Source organism: Miniopterus natalensis, chromosome 2 (genome assembly GCF_054644295.1).
Source record: "Miniopterus natalensis isolate mMinNat1 chromosome 2, mMinNat1.hap1, whole genome shotgun sequence".
Classification (NCBI taxonomy): Eukaryota; Metazoa; Chordata; class Mammalia; order Chiroptera; family Miniopteridae; genus Miniopterus; species Miniopterus natalensis.
Window position 1 is genome coordinate 37,493,262 of NC_142082.1, and position 13,830 is coordinate 37,507,091.

The 13,830-nt window shown below is 39.5% G+C and overlaps 1 protein-coding gene and 1 pseudogene across 1 annotated transcript in view; both read right to left on the reverse strand.

The window, feature by feature from the left end:
• Window positions 1-13,830, reverse strand: part of HS6ST3 (heparan sulfate 6-O-sulfotransferase 3) — a 624,059-nt gene that overhangs the window by 36,622 nt on the left and 573,607 nt on the right. The gene's annotated exons all lie outside the window — the stretch shown is intronic.
• LOC107530161 (small ribosomal subunit protein uS2 pseudogene) lies at window positions 5,887-6,768 on the reverse strand (annotated as a pseudogene).

Genomic DNA, 13,830 nt, shown 5'->3' on the forward strand with positions numbered 1-13,830 from the left:
CATGCCTCTAGATAAACTAAAATATATCATTGGGTTAAGCCAAAGCATGAAAATCCTGCATCCATGGAATGATACTGTATGGCTTCCTACAGAAGATCTTTAATGAACTTCACTTGGATATAAATAACATTGTAACAACCTTATAGATTTTCTTAATGCTATCTAACTCAATTAGATTCACCATAAGAATATTTTTGAGGATACTGGTCCCTACATTGCAATGCAACCTCTTATTAGTGACTCATGGAGCAATATCATATTTCATATTCTACTTCTTACGGAAATGTTTATTTTTATCATATCAAATCTTGGTTTCCTTGCCTGAAAAATGAGAAGAGTAATTGTATCTGCATCATAGAGTTTGGGACAAGATAAAAATGGAATAACAACAACAAAACGCTTACTTGGCACAGTGCTTGGCGCATAGTAAGCAATTAATAAGTACTGTTTATTTGTCACCATCATCATATCATATTACCCTCATTTTTAAAAATTGTTTTAAAAATATTTTTTATTGATTTTTAGAGAGAGAGGAGGGGGTAGGGAGAGAGAGAGAGAAATGCCCTCTACCAGAAATTGAGCCCAAAACCCAGGCATGTGCCCTGACCATGAATCAAACAGGTAACTTTCCAGTGCTCGGGATGACACTCAACCGACTGAGTCACACCAGCCAGGGCTCATATTACCCTCTTTGCATTTATGATTGGAAAACACCTAGGTATGTTCCTGACCTTCTCTACCAACTAAATTTATTTTATGGACAAAATAACGTTAACTGCATCTTAATTTTTCACGTTCTTACTTTTCCTTTGAACCAGTTTTCTCATTTACATATTTCTAAGTACATTTTTGTTTCTATTTTGAGACACTGGCTTACAACCTTTGTGGAACAAAGTGAGTTATTAATACATACACCCGTACATACATTAGTTTTCAAAGGGTAAAGATGAATCACAGAGAGGTGAAATGACTTATACTCATAGGAGCAAAGCAGGAAAAATCCCTGTGTTCTTAAATATTAGCTCCAGGCCTTTTCCTCTAGAAGGCCAACGAAACTTCTCTTTCTCTGAATTTCTATGCCCTCCCATCAAAGAGTTTGATGTGGTTTCTACCACATTCCATGCTACTTATTGTTGAAATAAAAGCTTTTCTTCTTATTTGGCACGAAAACTGCATGGAGGGAAGGAAGGACCCTTGGAGAACAGATCACAATAGCTGGAAAGGAAGAAAAGATTCCTGGAGTGTTGTGTACGACCTAGGTAACCTAAATATCGCATAGTGGGCTGATATAAGCAGGGATTTTAAGATTCATTTTAAAGAAAGAAAAAGAGGGTTTCTTTTTATTCCCAAGAGTAGCTGTGATTAATCTGTGGGGTAGGAAGAGGGAGCAGCCGGACACAGAGGCCTTGAGAATGTATGGCTCAGTACGTATAATAAACATAAGGTTGTAAATACATTTGTAAGCCCCAGGCTGTACCTTTAAACACTAAACACACCTCCCATCTCCTTCTTTATACCACATGGCCTTGGAAGCCACATAAAAGACATTTGGGGCTGCCATCTGACCTACATTTCTCTGCAGAGATTGGCTTTTCTCTGCCCCGACCACTTTAGCTGCATATTGTTCCACCCCCACCACGACCATCCCTACCTCTGACTTTATACTTACATTTTCTCCATTTGGATTTGGTAGCTTGACTCTAAAATGTGTGCCCTGGCACAAGAGAACTGTGAACCCCATGCAGAATGCTCATACAAGCCACTGCTCCTCTGCTCAGCCTCCGGGCTTACACGCTCACGTTTCAGGTGCGACCGCTTGCCCTACCCAGGCTCCCAGGATATCCCAATAGAGCCGTCCAGCCTCCTGCTAAAGTTGGAGGCAGAGATGGGTCCTGAATAGTTTTCCTTCAGATAAGCTGCTGCCCACCAAGGGGAGGGCCCACTTCACTCCCACAGTCTGTCTGGTTCTACAGGACAGCAGTCCTGTTAAGAATGTCCTTTCCTTGTAGGTTCTCCCCCACCCAGACACACCCACCCACCCACCATCTACTGGTATATTCCACACGACTTAATGAGGACCTGTGTAAGCAGACTAAAGAATAGAAATGGAATCTCATGCTCCTTTCTTGCTGTTGAAGACTCCAGTTGCTAGAATTGCCCTGGCCCCAGCATAAAACTTCTTGCCTACCCACTCTCGGTATTGAATTTAAAACTATAAACAAATAAACAAATTCTGGTGAGATTTCAAATTCAAACACAGGCTGTTGGCCAGAAAACATTGAGTTCCAATTTTGGCTTGACTTCAGAGTCTCTTTTTGGCCTTAAAAGAGAAAAACAAAACAAAACACATTTTCTCATCAATTGGTGCAAAGTCATTCTCACCTGCCCCTCTTGGTACAGTGAGGATTAATGGCTTCCATTTCCTAACAATATCCCAAGTCCCTCCCTGGTAGTAAGTTAGGGATATGGTCCCATTAGCTGCAAATGTGGCTCCTGTGGCCTTAAAGGATTAATACACCTCCCAAAACCCTTAACTTACTAGGACAAATATGGCTGAATGAGTCAATGGGCTAATTAGTTAATTGTCAACTCTGCAAATATGAGAAGTCTTGTTATTTTGCACTTTATTAAATACTGGAGGATTAACAATGACAGGGAGTAGATGCTGAGAGGATTTGAAAGAGGTTAGATGATAGTGACACACACTGTTGACTCTTGCCACCAACTCTTGCCCAACCTCTACCGGGGGAGTGAGGTGATGATGCCATTAATTATATCCCATGGGTACCTCTGGCAACCAGAGTAGCTAGAGAGAGATTGGAATCCATCACGTCAAAGTCCTTTCTATGTGAGAATGCCCGACCTAAAGTAAGGTACAGAGTCGGGGTAGTAGGAGAACTCCATGTCATTGAGTGAGAGAAAGATTATGCAGTGAGGCTCGATCTGCTGATTAGCTGGATACGCAGAATGGTGAGGTACTTTATAGTGAGGCTCACAGTGCCACTTGCAAATACAGTTTACTTTAGAGCCAAAGGAAAGAGCATGGGGAAAGTATTTGAAAATATGAATATTCTATAAATAAGAATGAGGGAAGGCCAGCACAGGGCATCTGAGTCACAGATCCTATTAACAAGGGGGAAGTCATTGCAAAATGTTCAAATTATTAGTCGTGATCAGAGATTATACAGCTCAGACAACTTGTTTCTAAGGAGAGAACTTTAAAATTGCATGAGCCTCTGGAGGATTTGGGAATGTGTTCAATTCCTTAGCATACCAGTACTTTTTGAAAAACTGGAAGTCCGACACAGAACAGTCACAGACCGAATGATAGGTAAACTTTGCTGGTACCACAGAAAGCATGTTTTGCTTAAGGCTCTTGCCAACAAAGTAGCTAATTAGATTTTTGGAATAAAGGATGTATGAAGAACAGCTGAAAAGTTTTTAACAAAGTGAGGTTTTGTTAAAAGGAAAAGTGACCTCGAAATGGAACATGCACAGACACAGATACTTCGTCACAGTTACTGTGCCTAATGTACTCTTTTAGAGATAAAGTAGGCCTTGGTTGCCTATGCAATGGTTATCTTCTTTTCATGGTGTCCAAGCCCTGATTTTCTTCTGGTTTCCCTTCCTCTCAACTTCCCTATGAATCAGGTAGATAGATCCTGGTAAATTTAAGCCATTAGGGATGATTCCTTTGCCAAGGTGGGTACTTAACAGGTAAGTAGCCAGTTTTGTTAATGAGATGTGAGAGGATGTCTACTGGAGAGCTTCTGAAAGTTTTCCTTCCTGATAAATTTAATTAAGTCAGAAATATCTCCTTTAGTAATGATAGATGGTGTGCTTCTATAACTACTTCAGCCATCTTGAAATTATAAGGAGATACAGCTTTAGATGAAGCCAGAGGAGAGCAGAGAACTGGAAGGAGCTTGTATTTTTGATGAGTTGCTTGGGCTACTGATCTTACTATGACATGGCTCTGGAGTTCCTTTCATTGAGATGATAAATCCCATCATATATTCCAGTTGAATTGTGTTCTCTGTTGCTTGCAACAAAAAGCTCTCTACAAATCCCATCCCCCAAGTGGCAGTATCCTGACCCCAAATTCCAGCTTGTTCTAGAAATGTTGGATATAACATTGTATGTTTATTAAGTGCGTCTGCAATAGAGTCAGATATGGGGATGGGATTCTGACTCTGCCATTGACTGTATGAACTTGGATAAGTCAATGAAACTCTCTAAGCTTCAAGTTTCTGTCTATAAAGTGACAATAACCACTCACTTATAGGGTGCTTGTAAACATTATGTAAGAGAATACATGCAAATTGTACTCAATAAATAATATCTAAAATATTATTGCTTCTAAAAGCAATTCTGATAAATGTTTTCAAATAGGAAACAAACCAAATGAGAAAATAAACACTATTCAAGCAGCAGGATAAATAAAACTAGAAAAACATATGGTATATTGGGACAGCATCTGAATATGAGACTTAATGTTTTTTTTTAACATCTAATCCAGGATTAACTGCAAAAATATTGATACTTTTCTTGGATCCCTTAGGAACCTAGAATCTGAGGGAAGGTCCCTTAGGAACCTAGGACCTGAGAAGTACTCACTTGTAGGGTCCTTGAGATTGTCAGGCAAGGATCAAACAATGAGACTGAGATAAAGTAGTCAGTGATATCAGTAGGGCAGGAATAAGTTGAATGTGCTGAGCCAGAAGCCAAGAAAATAAAGTGTTCATGAAGAATACAGTGAACAGTATTGAATGCTTCTAAGAGACCAAGTACTTTAAGGACAGAGACATGAACATATGGATTTCTATGGGGAAAGATGATGAAAACATGACTGAAGTGGATTTGGAAGTAAATGAGGGTTGAGAAATTGGAAACAATGACTATAACACCTTTTATATTGTACTAGAGCAGGATAAAAGGGAATACAACAGTAACTAGAGGGCCACCAAAGGTGTTTGTTTTCTTTCTTTTAAGATATGAGACACTAGAGCATTTTCTATTGATAATGGAGTGATGCACTAAAGAGGGAGATATTGATGGAGCAGAGAGACGGGAGTTGCTAACAAGAGTAGAGTTCTTGAGAAGGAGAGATATCGAAGAGACACCTGGCCTTAGGTAGGAACTGGAAAACTTTTTTCAGTATAATCAGATGGGGGTATGGAGTGTGCGGACAGATACAGGTACTTTGGCAAATTTGGTGATGGGAAGATCAGTGGATTTCTATCTGTTGGCTTCCCTCTTGGACAACAGACAACATGACATAAAAGTCAAAAGACAAAGAATCTCCCAGAAATGGAAAATTGTTATAAAGTTACCTTGTTCTAGGTTTCAAAGTTTTGAGCTTGGCATAAAAGTACAGAATTCTGAGAAAGAAGAGAATTTGCCTCTAATTAGAGAACACTTTAATTATTCAGTCATTGAATTACTTGGATGAATGGCTTCTTTGGAATAGATGCAGTATAAATGCTTTGGGTGAAGATAGTCGTGAATTTAACAGGAAAATAAATTCTCTGACTCTTGTCCAACTACTTGGTAGGAGTACAATGTGGTAGAAAGGAAACAATTTGGGGTACCAAGAAATGCGGTGCATTTTCAGCTTTAAAACTAACGCACACAACACAATATGATGTCAGTACTTTACCTCCTCTGCACTTCAGTTTTCCTACCTACATACAAAATTATTATGATAATAATTTGCATCTAAGATATTAGAGGTAAAAATCAAATTATATAATAATAATACCCCTGATAGTAATATTTATTGGGTGCCTACTATGAGTCAGTCATTCTTTTTTTTTTTTTTTTTTGAAACTGTCTATTTTCCATCAACCTTATTTCCATTCTGTTAAGAGTTTGTGGAAGAACAGCTTAGGACCACTCAGTGGTTGTTCCTACCCATTCAGTGGCCTGAGCAGTGGGGGCTGCAGACAAGTTTTCAGCGGCAGGCTGAGTTCTCCAGACTTCAGTGGGAAACTGCTGAATGGGCACAGAGAGCACCTGTGAGCCTTCAGACCAGTCTGTGACCTCAGACTGAGCAGCAGGGAACTAGGGAGCTGGAGCCCTCCATTCACCCTAAAATTCCTCCTTGGTCACAGCCTTTCAGCATCAGCCTGCTCTTCCTTTTCAATCTCTTCAAGACCCTTGTAGAAGATCAGGCATGACCTCCCATGGATGTTCATGGGAGATGGTGCCACACATGAGCAGTATTTCCCCAGTCAGCATCCACACCTCAGACCCACTGAGTGAGCCCCCTTGTTGTTGCAAGGGATTGCAATTTCCACATAGCACAGAAGAGAGTCTGTGTTACACAGAGCAATGGTGGGCAGGTTCACACAAGATGCCTCTGTGAGAGGCTGGTGGTGTCAGCCTTGGGATCAATGACCACCAGAAGTCTCGGCCCCCGGAGGGCTGCCTGGATCTGGTTGGTGAAGGCCCCAGGAGTGAAGTGGCAGCAATAGCAGTGGCTCCAGCGGCAGCAGCAAACTTCAGCACAGCTCGCTGGCCAGTATTCATGGACAATATGACACTGACATCAGCAGGGTTTTCAATGGCAACAATGGCATGAGCTGACAGTGGAAGTTTCTCCCAGGTTCTCTTCAGGTTTAAGATGTAGATGCCATCACTTTTTCTTTTGTAGATGTGCTGTTCCATTTGGAAGTCAAGGTTGGTGCCATCTAAGTGGGTTCCTGCTGCAAGGAATTTGAGGACACCCTCCTTCTTCATTTGCAAGACATCAAGGGCTCCAGACATTGTGAATGTTTCCCTTTAAGTTATGTGCGAACTGAGAACAGTGCCATATGGATCCTTCCCTGGGTAGCCCAGAAAGCAGTCATTCTTTTTTTAATTAAATTTATTGGAGTTAGATTGGTTAATAAGATCATATAGGTTTTGAGTGTACATTCCTACGATACAAGATTTGTATATTGCATTGGGTGCCTACTACCCACAGTCAAATCATCTTCTGTCACCCTATATTAGGCCTCCTTGGACATTAATCCTAAATAAGCCAGGCAGCAAAAGACAAATATCACATGATCTCGCTTATACGTGGAATCTAAAGAACTTAATAAACTGATAAACAGAATAGATTCAATGACATGGAAGCATAGATGAGACTGATGAATGTCAGAGGGATGGAGGAGGGTGGGTGGAAGGGGAGAGAGTAACCAAAGAATTTATATGCACATATGCACAACCCAAGGACATGGACAATGGTGGGGAGAGGGCCTGGGGAGGGGGAAGGAATGGAGTGGAAAGGGTCTTTGGGGAGAAAAAGGGACATCTGTAATATTTTAAACAATAATAAAACTTAAAATAAATAAATAAATAAATAAATAAATAAATAAATAAATAAATAAATAAAATTAAATTAAAAAAATAAAGTCTGTATAATTCTAAGTTATAGGCTGAATTGTGCCCCTCTCCCCAATTCCTATGTTGAAGACTTATAGCTCAGTATTTCAGAATGTGGCTAAATTTGGAGATAGGGCCTTTATGGAGATGATTAAGTTAAAGTAAGGTCATTAAGGTGGGCCTTTATCCAATATGATTGGTGTCCTTTTAAGAAGAGGAAACTTGGACACACAAAGAGACACAAGGAGTGTACACACACAGTGAAAAGGCCATATGAAGACAGAAAGAATGTGGCAGAAAGCCAAGGAGAGAGGCCTCAGTAGAAACTAAACCTGCCAACACTTTGACCTTGGAGTTCCAACTTCCAGAAATGTGAGTAATAAGTTTCTGTTACGTAAGCCACCAGTTTGTGGTATTTTGTTACAGCAGCCCTAGGAAACTAATACATCTACATATATATGTATTATTTTATATACATAATCTCTTGTCTTTAACTCTATAAAATGGGCATTATTATTCCCATGTCACAGATGAGGACACTGAGAATTAGATTAAGTGATTCCCTCAAGGTCACATATAACTGGTAAATTCTTATAAAATGCATATTAATTATAGGGTCATGCTTAAAGGTAATTGTAAAAAACTCAAGTCATAGAAACAGAAATTAAAAAACAACAACCTTTGATTTGTCTGTTTCCCATAATTGCACTGTTAGGTTCCTAGCTTACATGTTGTTTCCATGGCTTTTGTGCTGTTATTATTTCCAGAGTCCCAACAGCACTATCTCTTCAAGGTTTATTAGAATTTTTAAACATCTTCCTTACTGCACCTTTTATTGGTCCCTTGTTGCAATTCCATCATTCAAACTCAATTAACCAGATTGTTTATTCTTCTGGCCTTTGTTCCCATGTCAGCTGGGATCACTCCAGGGGGTTGCAGCTTGCCAGTTCTGCGATGAGGTGCTTAGATCAGAACTCTGAGCAGGACCCTGTTACTGGAAAAGCATTGCAATCAGATGACACCTATGTCACTGCAGCCTGGGAGCTCGTGGCTTTGTAAACATCTGCGCTCTCCACTTTCCCCTGCAGCATTTCACTTCCATTAAAAGTGGAGCCTCAAATATCCCTTGTGCATCCATGCCTGGACACTGGGTGACTTCCAGTAGAAGGGTCAATAAATATAATTAAATGGCTCGTCCAACTGGATCTCATTCTCTAAGTGTCTTCCCTTTGAGGGCCAATCCTCTCCATCTCATAAATAGATTTTTTAAAACATGAGGCCTTTGAAAGGTTGCTGATGTCTTCAGCCTATTGATTTGCATAGTTTAATGTCTGGCAAGTTGTACTCAGGGTCCTCAGGCTCATAAGAACACATGCACACAGGCAGAAAGTTAACAGATAATGTTTGCTGCATTATTTGCCTGTCCAATAGTCCCCTGCTGAAGCAATGATCAGCCACTCAGCTCTCCTCCTAGGCAAGTGAAGCCATGATCCGCTAGAAAATAACAGTGAGTGAAAAACAGTGGTAGCTTGTTTCTTGAGCAACTATTATATGACAGGGCATTGCTTTGTATTCTTATATACCTTAGTCCTATTTCTTGCAATAACCTGGTAAGCTGCCAATTATTATTATTTTTAATTTTCTTTTTAAATTAAATTTATTGGGGTGACATTGGTTAATAAAATTGTATATGTTTCAGGTATACAACTCTATAATACATCACCTGTACACTGTATTGTGTGTTCACCACCCCAAGTCGAGTGTCCTTCCATCACCACTTGTACCCCTTTTACCCTCTCCTCCCTCCCTAACCCCTTCTCTCTGGCAATCGTCATATTGTTGCCTGTGTCCATGAGTCTTTCTTTTTCTTTCTCTGCTTAATCCCTTCACCCTTCTTACCCAGCCCACAACCCCCTTCTCTCTGACAGCTGTCAGTCTGTTCTTTTTATTCTTGAGTCTGTCTCTACTTTGTTTGTTAATTTCCTTCACATGTAAGTGAAATCATTTGGCACTTGGCTTATTTCACTTAGCATAATAATCTCCAGGTCCATCAGTACAGTCACAAGGTAGACTTCTTTCTTTTCCATGGTGTAAATGAACCGCAGCTTTTTTATCCACTCATTTACCTGACGGACACTTGGGCTGCTTCCAGATCTTGGTTATTGCAAATAATGCTGCAATGAACATAGGGTGCATATATTCTTTTGAATTCATGTTTTGGGTTTCTTTAGTTATATTCCCAGAAGTGGAATTGCTGGGTTATAAAGCAATTTCATTTTTAATTTTTTGAGGGAACTTTGCACTGTTTTCTGCAGTGACTGCACCAGTCTGCATTCCCAGCAACAGTGCCCAAGGGTTCACTTTTCCCCACACCCTCACCAGCACCTGTACTTTGTTGATTTATTGATGGCAGCCATTCTGACAGGTGTGAGATGATATCTCATTGTGGTTTTAATTTGCATCTGTCTAATGATTAGTGACATTGAGCATTTTTTTATATGTCTATTGCCCTTTTTGGAGAAGTGTCTTATTCAGGTCCTTTGCCCATTATTTAATTGGATTGTTCGGGGTTTTTTTGGTGTTCAGTTTTGTAAGTTCTTTATAAATTTTAGATATTAAGCCCTTATCAGTTGTATCAGAGAATATGTCCTCCCACTCAGTAGGTTGTCTTTTCATTTTGTTGATGGCTTCTTTTGCTGTGCAAAAACTTTTTAGCTTGATATAGTCCCATTTGTTTATTTTTTCTTTTGTTTCCCTTGCCCGAGGCAATTACTTCTCTCTCAGGAAACCAAAGCTTGGTGAATTTAAGTAATGTATCTAAGATCACAGATTGTTTCTCCATTTCCAAGTTTCACGTCTTTTCACTCTATTAAATTTTCTCTCAGCCAATCACCACTGACATTCCAAAAGTATGAGTTTTCTTTAAAAAGTTAGCCTTTGAAACTTCATTAAGTTGAATGGCGCTTCCTTATACCAACAATCCAAGTTGGTCTTCTGCTTTAGAAGTCTAGATGTTCAGTGATCCTTTGAATTGTTGGTTTATTGCCATATCATTCAAAAGAAATGACAGTATAGTTCATTTTAAAAATTTCTTTTGCGTCTGAGGTTTTGCCAAGATCTGTTTATCGCTGTCATGTGGAGAAGGAAAATATGATGAGGCTTGAAATGTTCAAATGTGAAGTTTCCCTTTTCCTATTCAAATAAGGGCCAGCAACAAATCAAAAAGGCAAGATTTCCTTTTCAGTGATTGACTTAGACAAACCAAAGGCTGAATAAATGCCCGATAAATTAGATGTGGTGACTGATGTTTAAAATGTGTGAATCTTTAAGTTTCTGAAAGGTAACAGACAGACTAGAAACAGTTCTATCGATACTAATAGTAACATCAAGGATTATGATGATGATAATTTGGGTTTCTGTTGCTTTTTTCCTTCCCGCCTTCTCAAAGCCATCAATAGATTTATCAGGAAACTAAGACTACAGCTGGGCATGTACAGCAAGGGACACTGTGCTGGACCACTATGCCTCTTCTCCAACAAGCAGCAGTCCCTCTAGAAAGTGCAGCTCCTTTCCATTTGGTGGAGATTGCAAAGGAGGATTCAGCCAGATGCTTGTTGCCATGGGGATAAGAGTCAGGAAAAGAGCTGTTCAATGAAAAATGGTCTCCCTACATAAAACCCTTCCCTTTAGATATGGTTTTCTCTGGGCTCTCTGGGGGCCAGACAGAAAATAATTTGCAAAAAGTCAGAAACTTAAATGAGGAAAAGCATAACCTTTAAACATTTTTTAATAGTTACATTCCTATTGCAATTTTGTTTGAAAATATATGGCAGATATTAATGAATAACAGAATCATCAAGTTTATAAACTTTTGATGGTTTAGCAGTTAAGAGAATGAGCTTGGGATTCAAAGAGATGTTTCAAATCCTGTTTCTGACACTTATTAGCTATGAGGCCTTGGGGAAGTTACTGAACTCTTTTGTCTTCTACTGTATAATGGAAATAATAGTGTTTAACTTATAGAATTTTTGGAAGAATTAAGAACCATAAAGAATATCAAGCATTTTTAAAGTACCTGGCACAAGGACAACATTAAAATTAGTACATTTTAATATTAAAGTTGATTGTTAATATTATGATATTGTGATGACAGACTGGGAAATTGTGTCATCAATCAGTTAAAAAGGTAGGTGCATAATACTACGTACTTCCAAAGATAGTAAATAGAATGAAAAAGAATGAAGGGCTTGTGCTGGAATGACTTTGATATAAATAGATTTTTTTGGAGTGTGGGGCATTTTAAAAGAAGCTAAGCTGAATATTTTTTAAAACCACGCAGTAGGGTATTCAGGTGAAAGTCACAGATGAAAATCAATATGCTTTGCCAAAAATATAAATAAGAAAATTCATCAGCTGGAAGAAGCATTGCTACAATGTGCATGTTGCTTCCATCTGGAAGAAAAATGCTAGAAAGAAACTTAATATTCATGACTGACACATTTTCTTTCCACTGTCAGTCAGCTGGAACCAAAATACACAGCTGGTTAGAGAGCCTATCTCTACTTCATGTTTCATCTGATGACATTATACATCAAACCAAGAACTGCGGGCTGAGACAACAGTCTTCATCCTACTTTATTTTTTCAGAGATGGTACAGTGACCAAAATCTGCCACGATGTAGCTGTTTCCTTTCTTCACCTTTCAAGTTCTTATCAGAAATCAACACCAGAATTCAAAAATATAAGTCCGCTTATCAGCCCAAAAAATAAGGGAGGGAAAAATACACACTTAGTCAAATATCTTACTTGCAGGCAAAGTAATTTGTCAAATGGAAGAGATTCATTTTTGTTTTCAGAATGTTGAAGTCATGTAGTGATATCTTAAAATATAGTTTTTGGAAACTTGGCTGTAAATATTCAGGAAATTTAAATGTCAGAAAGAATCTTGATTATTAAAATATGGCTATTTTTTATAGATTGTAAATTTTTGGAGTCAGATCCGATCTCTCCTTATACAGTTTCCTGGAATTGTAATCTGCATGAAGGAGTATTTATCAGACGGTTTCACATACACATAGAACTCATTTGCCTAATTATAAGTTCAGGGCCATACATTTTCACATAGGGGAGTGTCTAAAATTTCACTGTTTAATCTGTCATCGGGGATTGAAATAAAAGAACTGACATATGAAGGATGACACTGAAGTGTCTGGTCTCTTCAGAAAAAGATCAGCGGCCCAGTGCCATTTGTCTGAGAAAGTAGAAGGTGACATAAGTGCTAAATCAGTAGAAGCAGAAATAGTCAGGTAAATGCATGCCTAAATCTTCCTCAAGGACTGCATTCCTTCTCAGAGTGTCGTTGTTGTCAATCAATAAGAAAATATCTGGGTGACGACAAAACTAAAATGGAATGCATTATTATCTTTAAACAATATTTTACGAGGAAGGTAATTCTTAGAACCATAATAATATCCTCATTCCTTCTCAAGGGATTACTTAAAACTAGCATAGACGTTCCAGAGTATTGTAGTGGAAATAAATCCCCAGCTCTCGGGCCTTCTGAGACTTGATTGTACATTTATGTATCTTTGCTTGCTATGGCATGGAGCCGACTGTAAAGATCCCCTCATGATGAAGTGTGGTCGCGATCCTGCGGTAGGAGAGATTTAATTAGACGTCGAATGTGCAACGCCTAATGACGGTTGCTTCAATTATCAAGGTGCAACTGCAATGCTCCGGCCTACACGCTGCAAGGAAGCATGAGGCAAAAATCCTGTAAACTCCCTTTTGAAATAATGGGATGCAGGGAAATATGCTACCAATGGCAGGCTCACAACTCCCAGACCCCTCTTCCCAAATGTCTGGGCTGTTTTGTATTTCACACCTGACTGCTGCTTATTGTCTGTCTCCCAACTACCAGGTCTGTTCGCCATCACACTGATCAATTTAATAACTTGGCTAATTCACCCCAGAATAATGTTTCTGTTTATAGACATCTAGCTTCTGTGGCAAGCAACAAACACCCAGGAGTTTCCAGGGAAGCGATGATAAGGGATGCTGGAATGGAGAGGTGAGCCTCTCCCTCAAAAACAGCCCCCAAACAGCCCCGACTTCTGCTTCTGGCCGGTCCTCTGCATCCACCGGGAGGGGTGACAGGAACCCCGGCGTGCGCAGCTGTGCGTTTCCATGCAGCCCGTTGAAGTGGGGGGTAGAGAGAGGGGACCTCATTACTGTGACTTGCAGACTGTTCGGTGAAAAGTAATGTGAGATGAATCCTTTCAACTATAGGTCGGAGTTACTAAGGGTATGTCAGTGAGACATAAGCTCACTGCTCCTCAGAGCGAAGCAATTTGCTTCATTTCCCTCCATCCATTTTTAAAAAAAATATATCTTTATTGATTTCAGAGAGAGGAAGGGAGATGGAGAGAGAGATAGAAACATCAATGATGAGAGAGAGTC